The 15,354-nt window shown below is 39.4% G+C and overlaps 1 pseudogene across 1 annotated transcript; it reads left to right on the forward strand.

The window, feature by feature from the left end:
- Nucleotides 1–8,055: 8,055 nt before the first annotated feature.
- On the forward strand, nucleotides 8,056–8,678 carry LOC308242545 (small ribosomal subunit protein eS8-like; annotated as a pseudogene). Its single transcript has one exon. The product of its transcript is annotated as a small ribosomal subunit protein eS8-like (transcript).
- Nucleotides 8,679–15,354: the final 6,676 nt, after the last annotated feature.

Genomic DNA, 15,354 nt, shown 5'->3' on the forward strand with positions numbered 1-15,354 from the left:
ATTTATAAAAATGGGGCTCAGATAGGTTCAATGGTGAATTCTACAACATATTTAAAGAAGAGATTGTATCAATTCTCTATAATCTCTTACAGAAGATTGAAGCAGAAGGGATATTTCTTAGCTCACTCTATGAGGCTAGCATCACCTAAATACCGAAACCAGACAAAGAAAAGGCAAACTATGACCAATAATAACTTTAACAAACATAGATGCAAAGAACCTCAACAAAATATTTGGAAATCAACTTCAACAATGTATAATACCATAACCGAGTGGTATTTATTTCAGGTGTGCAAGAATTGTTCAATATTCAAAAATCAATTTATGTAATTCAACATAATAAAAGGCTAAATCCAACACCAATTCATGACCAAAACTCTCAGCAATCTAGGAATAGAGGGGAACTTCCTTAACTTGATAAATTATGTCTACAAAAATCTACAACTAACATCATACTTTGTGAAGAGAAACACAAAGTTTTATCACTAAGATTAGGAACAAACCCAAACACTAATCAGAAAGAATATATGCACCTCTATGTTTATAGAAGCACAGTTTACAATAGCTAAGATTTGGAAACAGCCCAAGTGTCCATCAGCAGATGAGTGGATAAAAAAAGCTGTGGTACATTTACAATGGAATACTACAGTGGCGGTTAAAAAGAAGGAACTCTTACTATTTGCAATACCATGGATGGATCTGGAGAGTATTATGCTAAGTGAAATAAACCAGTCAGAGAAAGATAAGTATCAAACGATCTTACTCATATGTGGAATCTAATGAACAATATAAACTGATGAACAAAAATAGATTCAGAGGCATAGAACCATAGAACAGGCTGAGGAATTTCAGAAGGAAGGTGGGGCTGAGGGTAGGTGGGGAGAGATTAACCAAGGAACTTATATGCATACTAGAGGCCCAGGGCCCAGTGGGGTCCCTTGGCCTGGCTTAGGAGGCATGGTGCAGAGTGGAAGGGGTCATGAGAATAAAGACACAAAAACAAAGGGGAGGTAAGATTGAGAGAGAACCAAGATAGTGGCATAGGTAAATACCTGTACTTGCTGCCTCTCACAACTACATCAAAACTACAACTAAAAGACAAAACAGCTATCATCCAGAACCACAGGAAAACTGGCTGAGTGGAAGTTCTACAACTAGGAGGAAAGAAAAAAGCACATTGAAACTGGTAGGAGGTGTGGAGGTGCAGAGGTACTGAGGTGTGTGCGAAACGGGCTGGCAACTAGGTGTGCTGTTGTGTGTTTTTTCAATCGGGAGGGAGATACAAGCTCCCGATTGCTCTGAACTCCAGTTCCAGATGAGACTCTGGGGACCTAGACTCATACGGGGAGAAACTGGATTGTCTGGCACCGGGCTGGAATGCGAGGCCGGCTTTCTCTCAGAGGTGTTCGCAGCGATCATTGTTCCTGTGTGGGGGTGTGGGACACAGAGACACAGAGAAGGCTGACTGGCAGCCATTGCTGTTTGCTCCGCCCTGGTGATTCCTTGAGTCCCCACCCCATCCAATTTACAACCCCACCCAAGCTGTGCACAGAGGCTTTTGCATATGAATGGCCTGTCCTTTGGCAGCCTAACCTAACAAATTGCAGCTGGGTCAGAGAACTCAGAAGCTTCCAAAAGAAGGCCCAAGGCTCTTGGTGGCAGTAGCCTGCCTTGCTTCACAGCTGCGCCTCATCTGGGCACTTCCAAACCCCAAACAAAGAGGAGGAATCTGCAGATCTCACTGTAGCTCCTGCTGGGTGGCCTCAGGCAGTGGCTGACTTTGCACCTCCTTGGAGATCCAAGAGCCAGTGTACCCAGTAGTCAGTGTGAGATGATACCAGATTACAACTCTTCACATCCATAAGCAACACACTCAAGGGGCAAACTCAGTGAGCACCACAGCCCCACTGAAGCAAGTCCTGCCCCATAGGGTATCTCCAGCACAGCAGTTCTTCCATTGTAGACACAGCTGGCCCTAACAGCCAATTGGCCTGGAGGTCAAATTCCTCCCAGTGATACCAACAGCAATCAAGGCTTAACTACAACAAGACTATGCACCCAGCCCACAAAGGGGAGCACCAAGAGTATCCACCTAAGATGATTGAGGAGGCTGAGCCACTGGGCCCTATAGGCCACCTACCAAACAAGGCCACTCTGTCAACACAGGGAAGCAGCCAAAATGCGGAGACAAAGAAACGGTCACAAATAAAAGAAATAGAGGAAAGCAAACTACAGTTATAAGGTTACTCAAGAATCTTATAGAAAACTCCGAGGAACTTAGTAAGACCTTCAAGATCTTAGTGAGAATGCCAAAAAAGTGGAAAAGTCCAGTCAGAAATTAAGCATACACTGATTGAAATAAAGAATAATATACAGAAATTCAACAGTAGACTAGAGGATCCCAAGAATCAAGTCAAAGATTTGAAATAAGAGAAAGCAAAAAACACCCAACCGGAAGAGCAAAAAGAAAAAAGAATCCAAAAATATGAAGATAATATAAGGAGCTTCTGGGACAACTTCAAACGTACCAACATTGGAATTATGGGGGTGCCAGAAGAAGAGAGAGAGCAAGATACTGAAAACCCATTTGAAGAAATAATGACAGAAAACTTCCCCTACCTGGTGAAAGAAATAGACTTACAAGTCCAGGAAGCACAGAGAAGCCCAAACAAGAGGAATCCAAAGAGGACCACACCAAGACAGGTCATAATTAAAATGCCAAGGGCAAAAGACAACGAGAGAATCTGTAAAGCAGCAAGAGAAAAACAGTTAATTACCTACAAGGGAGCACCCATACGATTGTCAGCTGATTTCTCAACAGAAACTATGCAGGCCAGAAAGGAGTGGCAAGAAATATTCAAAGTGATGAATAGCAAGAACCTACAACCAAGATTACTCTACCCAGCAAAGCTATCATTTAGAATTGAAGGTCAAATAAAGAGCTTCACAGACAAGAAAAAGCTAAAGGAGTTCATCACCACCAAACCAGTATTATATGAAATGCTGAAGGGTATTTTCTAAGAAGAGGAAGAGGAAGAAAAGGTAAAGATAAAAAAATTATGAACAAAAAAGTGACAACAAATACATATCTATCAACAAGTGAACCAGAAAATCAAGTGAATAAAAAATCTGATGAACAGAATATACTGGTGAATATAATAGAATCAGGGGCATAGAAAGGGAGTGGACTGACAATTCTCGGGGGGAAGGGGGTGTGGAGGGTGCGGGAAGAGATTGGACAAAAATCTTACACCTATGGACGAGGTCAGTGGCAGGGGGTAAGGGCATGGGGTGGGGTGGGAACCGGGTTGAGGGGAGCTATGGGGGGAAAAAAGAGGAACAACTGTAATAGTCTGAACAATAAAGATTTATTTAAAAAAAAACAAAGGGGACATCTGTAATACTTTTAACAGTAAAGATAAATTTTTTAAAAAGAACAAGTGGGGAAATGGCTATAAGTTTTTAAAGTTTATTTTAAATTAAAAGGTTATTCCATTTTTATGTGTTTAAAATAAATTTTTAAAAAAGATTAGTAACAAGGCAAGGATGTACTTTCTTACCACTGCTTTTCAATATCATACTGGAAGACCTTGGTAATGCAGTAAAACATGAGAATAAATAAAATGTATGCAGATTGGGAAGAAAGACATAAAACTCTCTTGTTCTCAGTTGACATTATTGTCTATGTAGAAATTCTGAAAGAATCATTAACAATAATAAAAAAAGTCTGGGAACTAATAAGTAATTATAGGAAAGTTGCAGAATACAAGATTAATTGACAACTCTGACAACTCAATCACTTCTCTATATGCCAGTAATGAACAAGTAAAATTTGTAATTAAAAACACTATTATTTACATTGGCATTCCAAAAAAATATGAAATGCTTAGGCATAAACCTAAAAAATATGTACAAGATCTATATGAACAAAACAATAAAACTCTGATGTAATATATTTAAATAGATATTCCATGTTTATGGGCAGTAAGACCCAATATTATCAAGATGCTAAATCTTCCCAATTTCATCTACAGATTCCATATAACCCCAATCAAATTTCCAGTAAGTTATTTTGTGGATATTGATAAACCAATTCTAACATTTACTAGTATATGGAGGATTAAAAGGCTCAGGATATCCAACTCATATTAAAGGAGAAGGACTGATACTACCTAACTTTAAGACTTATTCTAAAACTATGGTAATTGAGATAATGTGGTATTGGTAAAAGAACAGACACATAGATCAATAGAAGAGAATACAGAGCCCAGAAATAGATCCTCAAAAATATAGTCAGTTGATCTTTTGCAAAGTAGCAAAGGTAATACAATGGAGCAAAGGTAGTATTTTCAACAAATGGTGCTGGGACAAATAGACATTCATATGCAAAAATAATAAATATAGATACATACTTTATACCTTTCATAAATATTAACTCAAAATGGACCATAGGCCTAAGTGTAAAGTGTAAAACTATAAAACTCTAAGAAAATAATATACGAAAAAATTTAATGACTTTCAGATACAACAAAAAATGATCAACCAAAGACATGATCAGTGAAAAAAATAATTGAAGTTGGACTTCATTTATATTAAAAACATTTCTGTGAAAGACAATGTCAAGAGAATGAGAAGGTAAGTTACAGACTGAAAGAAAATATTCACAAAAGACTTATCTTTGATAAAGCATTGCTATCCAAAATATACCAAAACAACCCTCAAAGATAAGAAAACAAACTAATAAATTAAAAAATGGGCAAAAGACCTGAACAAACCCCTTGCCAAAGAAGATATACAAAATGGCAAGTAAGTATATGAAAAAATGCTTCACATCATATGTCATCAGGAAATTGAAAGATAAAACAACAATAAACTCCCACTACATACCCTAATAGAATGGCTGAAATTCAAAACACTGACAACAAATGCTGATGAGGATGTAGAACAAACTCCCAGCTGCATGTCAAACTCCCAGCTTCAGGCCCCATATGGCCCACAATGAATATTTTTGCGGCCCAGCCAATATAATGGTATGTAAGAAACATTTTAATAAAAATTTTGTAACTTAATTTTTACAATATCCTGTTACACATAATCTTACCTAATAATAGAGAAACATGTAAATTGACCATACCTCCTATGCCCACAGCCAATCAGAGTGAGTATGCAAATTAACCCAACAAAGATGGAGGTTAATTTGCATAGGCAGGCGGGGCAGGCAGCGCCATGGCCCGCTCCTGGGAATCCGGGTCCATCTGGGTTGGGGGAGGCCAGGTGGGCAGCCCCAGACACCACCCACAAGATACCAGTCCATCTGGCCAGGGAGGTGGGGTGGGCAGCACCAGACGCCACCCGAGGGTTCTGGGTCCATCGCAGGCCTCAGGAGGCTCAGCGGCCCACCTAGACACTCCTGCGGGGCCCTGGGAACATCGCCCCTGCGAGGAGGAGAGGCCAGCCTGCCTAGCCACTCCCGTGGGTCCCGGGAACATCGCAGGCATGGGGTTGCTGAGACCCAGACCCGGCCTCTGGCCACAGATTCACAGCTTCACCGAGACCAAGGGCAAGGATCTGCCTCACCTGCAGAGAGAGAGAGGTTCTGCAGTGGCCCCAAGATGCGGGTGGGCCAGGCCAGGGATCAAGGGGCATGGAAGGATGCCCGGGCAGAGGGGCAAGGACCCGCAACCCTGAGGCGGGGGTTGAGGGGTGGTGCCACCTCAGTGAAGGGGTGCCGCACTGCAGGGTACCTGACTGATGTGATTCAGACAAGCTCCCAGTTGCTAACCGGCCTCGCCCAGGCATCCTTCGCACTTCAGAGGTGGCGACTCCTGCTCCCGCCCTGCCCCACAGCAGAGCATGCCTTGGTGGTGAGTGCAAAGCCTTCCACCTGCTCTGGAGAAGGGGGGCAGTAAAGAATGGGGGCAGGGGACCGGGGAGAGGAAATAATGTGGAGCATCCGCTATGAAGAGGTGCTTGAGAAAGAGGCTCAGAAACCTGACGAGAAGGTTTGTTCTGTTTGCCCAGCGGCTGCCCCTTAGGAAGGGCAGAAAGCATGGCTCTGAGGGCTCCCTGTGCGCTGAGTCAAGTCCCACAGCCAACTGGAATCGGCCTCAGTTCCTGGTCTGTAAAATGGATTAAGCATGTCCCAGTGCCTTCACTGAGCTTTGATGGCCAATTGAGATACTATATAAGGAAAGTGAGGGAAGAAGTGAGAAAGAAAAGGAAAGGCGAACAACACAAAAGAAAGACTGGAAGGAACCTGTAAACTCATTGTCACTTAAATAAGGAATATAGTCAATAGTGTTGTAATGATGGTATGATGCCAGGTGGGTACTGGAAATATCGGGGAACACTTTGTAAAGTATATGATTGTCTAACCACTATTCTGTAACTAATATAAAACCTGAAACCAATACAAAATAATATTGAATGTAAAGAAATGAAAATTGGAGTGAAATTTTTATAAATTTCAAAGTTTAAATAAAAGCTGTAAAGGAAGGGGGAGATTAAAAGTAGTGTTTTTCGTTTTACCACTTTATTGTCTTTTCAGTACATGAAAAAGACAGTTGTCTTTATATGGTGCTTTTATACTTTTCTAAGTCATTATCTCATTTTAATTTCAGGGCAACTTAAAGACAAGATAATTATTCCCTCCATTATTCAAAGAAAGGAAATCTTGGTGTCTGGTCCCAATGATTCAATCATCAAGCCCTTATTGTAAAGCAGGGTTAGTAAAATTTTCTGTGAAGGGTCATATCTATACTAATAAAAGCCTTGGGGGTGATCAGGCCACCAGGGAGAGTAGTTGGGGGCAATCAGGTCGGCAGAGGAGCAGTTAGGTGTCAATCAGGCTGGCAAGGGAGCACTTAGGGGACAATCAGGCAGGCAGGTGAGCGGTTGGGAGCCAGTGGTCCCGGATTGTGAGAGGGATGTTAGGAGTGGGTTAGGGATGCCAGTGGTCCTGGATTGTGAGAGGGATGTTAGGAGCGGTCCCAGATTGTGAGAGGGATGTCCAACTGCAGGTTTAGGCCCGATCCCACAGTAGGACATCCCCCAAGGGGTCCCAGATTGGAGAGGGTGCAGGCTGGGCTGAGGGACACGCTCCCCAGTGCATGAATTTTGTGCACCGGGCCTCTAGTTATTAATAATGAACTACAATGTTCGCTAATAACTGATTATTATAATCATGTTACATTCATTTCCCTACGCACCTTGTATGCAGGTGCACCATTTCTCTCCACTAATACTAACAGCGAATATTTTAGCAGCCGAATGCCATGTCATTAGTCTTGGACTGACTTGTTTGGTGTGCACAACAGGAAATATTTCACTTTCTGAGAACAAGAAAAATAGGTTTATTTGCATTACACTTACTAATTTATGCAGTTATTCACTGTCTGGTAAATTAATGTTCAAGAAAAAATATTAATTTTTATTAAAATGTTCTTTTATTTTATGTTAACAATTACTCATTTATTTCAGACCTTTGTATTCAGCATGTCTCTATCGAAATAACCTATGTTTCTATGAAAATTGAAGCTTTGGTTTTTTGCAGCTCATATAAACTTAAACCTTGTTTATTTGGTCCATGTTAGTCTTTGAGTTTGACATGCTTGGTGAGTGAAAGAAGCTCTCATTCTTTATTGGTGGAAATGTAAAATGGCACAGCCTCTTTGGAAGGTAATTTGGCAGTTTTTTACAATCCACTAGATCTAATATCCAAAAGTGTTTTAGAACTTCTATTTTTGTAACTTTAGAGATAATTATAGATTCACTGAAAGTTGCAGAAACAAAATTAAAGGAGAACCTCTTGAGCTCTTCACTTACTATTAGAATCTTGTATAACTATACTCCAATAACAAAAATAAAAAATAAGAAATCAACATTGGTATAGAACTTGTTCATATGTCCCCAGTTTTTACTTATACTTATTTGTGTGTTTGCATATGTATACAACTTTTTTAAATATGTAGATTTGTGTAACCACCAAGAACTTCTATTTTTATATTTTAAATCTAAAAAAAGAAAGAATCCTCTCTTTCCAGCTGGCGCCGAGCTATGGGTATCTCTAGGGACAACTGGCACAAAGATCACAAGACTGGGGGCAAGAGAAAGCTCTACCACAAGAAGCGAAAATATGAGCTGGAAAGCCCTGCTGCCAACACTAAGATTGGACCCCACCGCATACACACAGTCCGAGTGCGCCGAGGCAACAAGAAGTACCGAGCCTTGAGGCTGGACATAGGTAACTTCTCTGGGACTGAGTGTTATACGCCCAAAACAAGGATTATTGATGTTGTCTACAATGCATCCAACAATGAACCTGTCCGCACTAAGACCCTAGTAAAGAACTGCATCATGCTCGTTGACAGCACACTGTACTGACAGTGGTACGAGTCCCACTATGCACTGCCCCTGGGCCGCAAGAAGGGGGCCAAGCTGACTCCTGAAGAGGAAGAGATTTTGAACAAAAAACGATCAAAGAAAATTCAGAAGAAATATGAAGAAAGGAAAAAGAATGCCAAAATCAGCAGTCTTCTTGAGGAGCAGTTCCAACAGGGCAAGCTTCTTGCATGCATGCTTCAAGACCAGGCCAGTGTGGCCCAGCAGATGGCTATGTGCTGGAGGGCAAGGAACTAGAGTTCTATTCGAGGAAAATCAAGGCCTGGAAGGGCAAATAAATCCTTTCCCTCCTATCTTAGCTCATGTAATAAAGGTGTTTATTCTAGAAAAACATAAAATAAAATAAAAAAGAAAGAAAATGTTACCAATGTTTAGTAAGTGGATGGCACTGCTACCCACATTGGTGTCTATATATCCATGAGACAATTGCATCCTTGTTACATACCTGAGATGTCCTGAAGAGAGGAAGGGGAGCTGAATGACTGAGCAATCACATTCATTCTTTCTTAGACCGTCAGCGTATTATGACATTCTTAAGTTTACATGAGCCCCATCAAGTGCATCTATGGAATTTATTATTCAGTTTCAATAAACTAACCTTTTCAAAGTGAACTTAAATGAGTTAAAATGATTACTGCCTTAAAAGATTTCGACAAGCAGTGGATTGAAGAAAATACCTATGCTGAAAGCACAACCAAACAAGGAAATGGAAGAACTTACCCTTCTACTCCTGGTCAAAAAAAACTCTCTCCTAGTGACATTTCAAGGAACATGCAGTAAGTAAACAACTAACCTGAGCTGATAGAAGGTCAACAAAAAATAATTGAAATGATCAAAAATATATATTTTTAAATGGATTTTAAAATATCTTTTCATTTCTTGTTCACAATGTGCATATATATTGTGTCATGAGATTTACATTGTGTCAATGATGGAATGAGTCATCATGATTTGGAAGACATCTTGAACATGATGGCCAACCTTTATAAAACTTTTAACGATGTTCAAAATCACATGACATGCAAGACAAGACAAAATACTCACCATTAGAGAAACACTTATTATTCCTCCTACAATGTAGCAGCAAACTAAAGTGCAATCCTTTGCTCACTTATTGTCTGTGAGACCTTAGGTTTAACATGTCTTCCCACAGAGCTCTGTGGGGGAACCAAGGATGGAAAGGATGTGAAGGTGCTCTGTAAATGCTAAAGCTCTGTGCTAATAATATATTATGAGTATTAATTATTTTACCATAAAATTTCTGAAGAAAATTAATTGTACAGAAATGTTATTATTTAATAGGCAACATTTGAATCTCAGATGAGGACTTTTTTGGTAGACTGCTTGGAGAAATAATTCTTTGAGGCTGAAATGTATACTCAAAAGTAGAAGCATGATGGAGAGTTTCCAGACCTGGATTTCAGTGCTGACTTTCTACTGCTGTGACCTTGGGCCAGATACTTAAACTCCCGAAGCACCTACTTCCTCATTTGTAAAGGCAACTAATAAATAACTTGTCTTATAAACTCATTGTGAGAACTGAGGGAGAGACAATATATGTAAAGAACTTGGCACAATACCTGGCATATTTCAGGGTCTCCAACCTGATCCCTCCTCCCTCACTTTTAGGCCGCTCCTGAAAAAACATATCCTTGCAGAAAGCCTCTATGTTCCTGGTATTATGTTTATTTCTTGTTCTCCTAGCTCTACAGAATTTTCTTAGAGGACTCGATTGAATACCTGAACTTCTTCAGAAAACTCCCAACATTTAACAGTTTTCTGCTTATAGTAGATACTTAATAAGAGCTTATTGGATGAGTAGTTGAAGTTAATGATCTCTAACAGGGAGCAAATTTGAGGCCTCAGGCCAAGGAGCTTTGATCTAAGGATTTCAGACACTGGCTGCCACTGAAGGATCATTAGAGTACCCTCCTCTCCTGAGCCTTTAGTGTAAAATTTCCTTTGATGTGTACAGAGCCCTACAGTTTCCAAAGCACTTTCACGTGTGTCATCCTATTTGATCCACACAACAAACTTTTCCATTACTGAGGCAGGTATTCCTAAAGAGAAGCCTGAGGCCCAAATAGCATGTTCTATTTGGCCAGTGGAGGACATAATACTGGTACCACTTACCATTTTCTGAGCCTATGCTTTGTACTAGGCACTTTATGTAAATTATTTTATTCAGTCCTCAGAAAAATCTTTGACTCCATTCTTATTGCTGCTTTAAAAACAACCCCAAAACTTAAAGGCATAAAACAGTTTTTAGCATGAACATGGATTCTATGGGTTAGAGATTCAGAAAGGTCACAAAAAAGACAGCTTGTTTCTGCTCCATGATGTCTGGGACCTTGGCTGGAAGAAGCAAAGGCAGAGGAGCTCAACAGCTGGGGACTGAAAGCATCTGGAGGCATCACCAGTCACATGTCTGGCAGTGGTTACGGTCTGTCTATTGGGATGGGAAGACCTATATATGGCCTCTATATGTGGCCTGGGCTTCCTCATGGTGGCCTTGGGTATTTGAATTTCTTATATGGAGACTCAGTGCTTCAAAATCAATTGTTCCAGAAAAACAAAGGTAGAAGCTAGGTTACCTTTTGTGACCTAGATCTGAAGTCATGTTGTATTTTTTTTTTTTTTTCTTGCTTCACTCTATTCATTTAGCAAGTCACCAATACACTCATATTCCAGGGAAGGGGCACAGATCCACTTTTTGAGGCAAGAGAGCTCAAGTGGGAGGTCAGATGTTGCTGTGACCATCTTTGAAAAATACAACCTGCTACACTACTCAAAGTATTTAGGAAGGAAATCAAAACTCTGTGAGAATGAGAGGCCTGTCCAAAGTCCCATAGCTCATACCCATCTCATCCAGGAGTTAGGATTTCAAAATCTAAGGTAAACACTGATCACAGTCATAACTACCTTAGAAGTCCTTTAATTTGTTGGTAAAGTACAGTATATGTGGTTTGGCATAAGCAACAGATTCTGGTGTATCATCTCAAGTTCACTGGAGTGCATCCACTAACTTAATAAAATTATTGGCAGAATTATGCACCATTCAAATTGTTCTCTCATTTTTCAGTGTTAACATTTAAAACCCCATAGTTTTGAAGGGTACATCCAGGACCGATTCAAGTCAGTCTGACTTTAAAGCCCAAGCTCTTCCACAGTACCACCCCTAGAAACCACCTCTGGGAGATGGGGAAAGAGAGCAGTTCCAGGCCCACCTAGGCTGGCCCTACTCACACAGAATCAGGACTGTTGCAATCCAGATGTGATTTGCAGGCTGTCACTGACTTTACCTGTCTAAGCTATTCCCTGTTAAAGCTGCAGTTATTCCTGAACATCTGGATAATCACACTCTCCCTGCCCACTGATCTCTCCCTCCAGGCCTTCAGAGACTAGGAAGAAGGGGAACTAAGATTTGGTAATGAGTGAAATGTCAACAGATAAGGATATAAAGGCACTGCAGATAGACTGAGCAGCAGGAGTAGATGGGAAGGGGCGGGGGCGGGGTGAGACTGCAGGAAGTATTAAGGGATTAAAGACTATGTGGAGCTGTTTTGCCAGGGAAAGATCACTGAGGTCTGATAATACCCAGGCACAGACTTAATTCTAAAGATAATGAAGTAGGGAAAGTAATCTGGTCAACTTTGCAATTTAGCAGTAACATTCTGGAGGCAGTATGGAGAACAGCAGGGGAGGGTGGAGCTTAGGTAAGGAGGCTGTTGAGGAAGCTACTGCTCCAGGAGAAGCAAATGCCTGCCTCTGGCTAATGTCATGGCGTCTGAGCATGGAAATTTAGGGTCTTTGCCCATGATCTTTACAATTGATTTGGTACCAGTTTTGCTGTTGTTAATCCTCACCCAAGGATATTTTCCCATTGATTTTTGGGGAGAGTGGAAAGGAGGGGGAGAGACAGAAAGAGAAACATCAATGTGAGAGAGACATATGGATTGGTTGCCTCACGCAGGCACCTGAACAGGGCCAAGGATCGAGCCTAAAACTGAGGTAGGTGCCCTTGACCAGAATCAAACCTCGGAACCTTCAGTCCGTAGGCAATGCTCTATCCACTGAGACAACTGGCTAGGGCTAGGACCAATATTTAAGAAACTAGGAAGACCTCCAGGGCTAATGGAGCAAATGGCCACTAAAAACATCTTGTGCTCAGAGAAATCTCCACTTTCAGGGCCTCAGTGGCTGAGGTCTCCCATTTGAAATATTTGTTTTAGGTCTCAGGGACTTAGCACTGGATAAATCATAATCCTTGTTTCATGTGGGGCAGTATTGTATCTATATACTTAGTTGATCTAATGTAATAAGCATTCATTAGTGATACTTCAATGTGAAAACAAGAACTTTGAGAGTAACTTGGCCATATCTATGCCTGTGGTCTTCCCCTACTCCACCCCTGGCACCCCAACCCAAAGGAACCACCATAATGAATCTTGTACTTATTATTCCTTAGCTTTCCTTTTTAAATAGTTTTAGCTCATCTATATGAGCTAAATATAAAATATCCTTAAAAGTATATTTTATTAATGTTCTTAATATCATAAAAAGGACATGATGCACCAATAACTTTGATATTTATACTTTTTAATTAATATTATATTGTGAAGACTTGTCCATATTGTTTATTGTAGTTGTCGTTTACTTAATTTGAATATGCCATAGTTAATTCATCAACTGCCCTATTAATGGGAATTTTGTTTGTTGATATGTATAGTAGTACTATAAACATTCTTATCTGCATTTTCTTTTTTTAAAATATATTTTTATTGATTTCAGAGAGGAAGGGAGAGGGAGAGAGAAACATGAATGATTAGAGAGAATTATTGATCAGTTGCCTCCTGCATGCCCCACACTGGGGATTGAGCCTGAAACCCGGGCATGTGCCCTGACCGGGAATCAAACCATGACTTCCTGGTTCATAGGTCGACACTCAACTACTGAGCCACATGGGCCAGGCTGCATTTTCTGGTATACATATGTGAAGGTTTCTTTTAAACATAATCATAGGAATAGACTTGCTGAGTTATAGGGTCCATAAAGTTTAATTTTACGAGATAATATCAAGCTGTTTTTCTAAGAGGTTTTATAAACTCCTGTTCTAGCCATGATTAACCTCACCAAAAACAACTATGAAAGTCGGTCAAAGAAATCACATTATCTTAAAATAATGGTAATTTTATTTCTTTCTTTTCAATTCTTAAGCCTCTAATTTCTTTCTCTTTTCTTATTGTATTATCAATATTTAGCTTATTATATAGTGAATTATGCTTATAGATTTTCTAATATTAAAATTATCCTCAGATATCTGAGGAAAGGCCAGTGTAATATATGATCACTTTGATGGACTACTGGATTTGGTTTACTAAAACTCGCTAGGATTTTTACATCTATAGCAATAAGTGGCATAGTATGTGATTTTTTCTTATAGCTCTTTGCTAGTTTTGTTATTAAGGTTGTGATCTTCATATTATCTGATAATATTATGTTGAGACCAGCTTTATGTTGTTCCACTTGCCTGATTAACCATTTTTCATCTTTTTATTTTCATCTTGTGCATGTATGTTGCTTTAGAATGTGTCTAGAGAATAGCAAATATCTGGTTTTTATTTTTTATTTGGTAAGTTAGCTCATTTTTATCTATAGTAGTTATTCACATATTAGCACTTTCTTCTACTCTATTCGTTTATTATTTCAACTTGTCATATTGTTTCTTGGTTTTTTTTTTCCTCTGTTTATTATTTTATTTTATTTTAATTTAATTTTATATAGTTTTTAGTCCTCACCCAAGGATATTTTTCCATTGATTTTTAGAGGGAGTGGAAGAGAGAGGGAAAGACAGAAATATCAATGTGAGAGGAACACATCATTGATTGGTTGCCTCCTGCATGTGCCCCAACAAGGGCCCAGGCTGGGGAGGAGCCTGCAACTGAGGTACGTGTCTTTGATCTGAACCTAACTTGGGATCCTTTGGTCTGCAGTCTGAGGCTCTATCCACTGAGCCAAACTGGCTAGGGCTTCCGTTTATTATTTTAAAGTTGACTGTTTTCTCACATATAAGACAAATACATTAATATTCTCTGATGTCCCCTGGCCTTCCTGTGATTCATCTTAGACTTCTTGTTTTTTATGTATATTCTTTTGCTTTCTCTTTTCTTTGGTCTCAGTTACTTTTTAATACAACCACACTTTACAAAGATATTTTATCACTTTTACTTCACATATTTCTTCCATCATCCCTTATATTTGTTTCTTACATAAAAGTATATTATTAAAACATTTTTTATATATGGATCTTTGCATGGCAAACATTCTGAAAGTCTGGATATCTTAAGAGTATTTTAATATGTCTTTATATTTGAATGAAAGTTTAGCTGGATATGAAATTCTATATTTTCAAAATTTTGAAAATGCTTCTCTTTCTGTCTTACATCCTTGAATACTGCTGAAAAATTGGATATCAATATTACTTGTATTCCTTTGTAAGTGATCTTCTTTCTTTCTCTCTGCAAATTTTTAATGTTTTACCTTATCTTTGATATTCTTAAATTTCAACATACTTTACATTTAGGAGTATGATTTCCCTTATCTTTCCTTTTTTGCTGTCTATGATTCCTTTTAATCTGAAGTGTTCTATCTTTCATTAATTCTGGAGGAATTACCTCCATTATTTCTTCAAAGATTTCCTTCTCTCCATTTCTATCTATCTTTATTTTTTTTTCTTTCTGGGACTACTTTTGCCTTTTATACCTTAACTTCCATATTTTTTTTTTTAAATATATTTTATTGATATTTTACAGAGAGGAAGGGAGAGGGATAGAGAGCTAGAAACATCAAATGAGAGAGAAACATCGATCAGCTGCCTCCTGCACACCTCCTACTGGGGAGGTGCCCGCAACCAAGGCACATGCCCTTGACCGGAATCGAACCCGGGACCCTTCA

The sequence above is a fragment of the Plecotus auritus genome, assembly GCF_963455305.1.
Source record: "Plecotus auritus genome assembly, chromosome: 2".
NCBI classification, from domain to species: Eukaryota; Metazoa; Chordata; class Mammalia; order Chiroptera; family Vespertilionidae; genus Plecotus; species Plecotus auritus.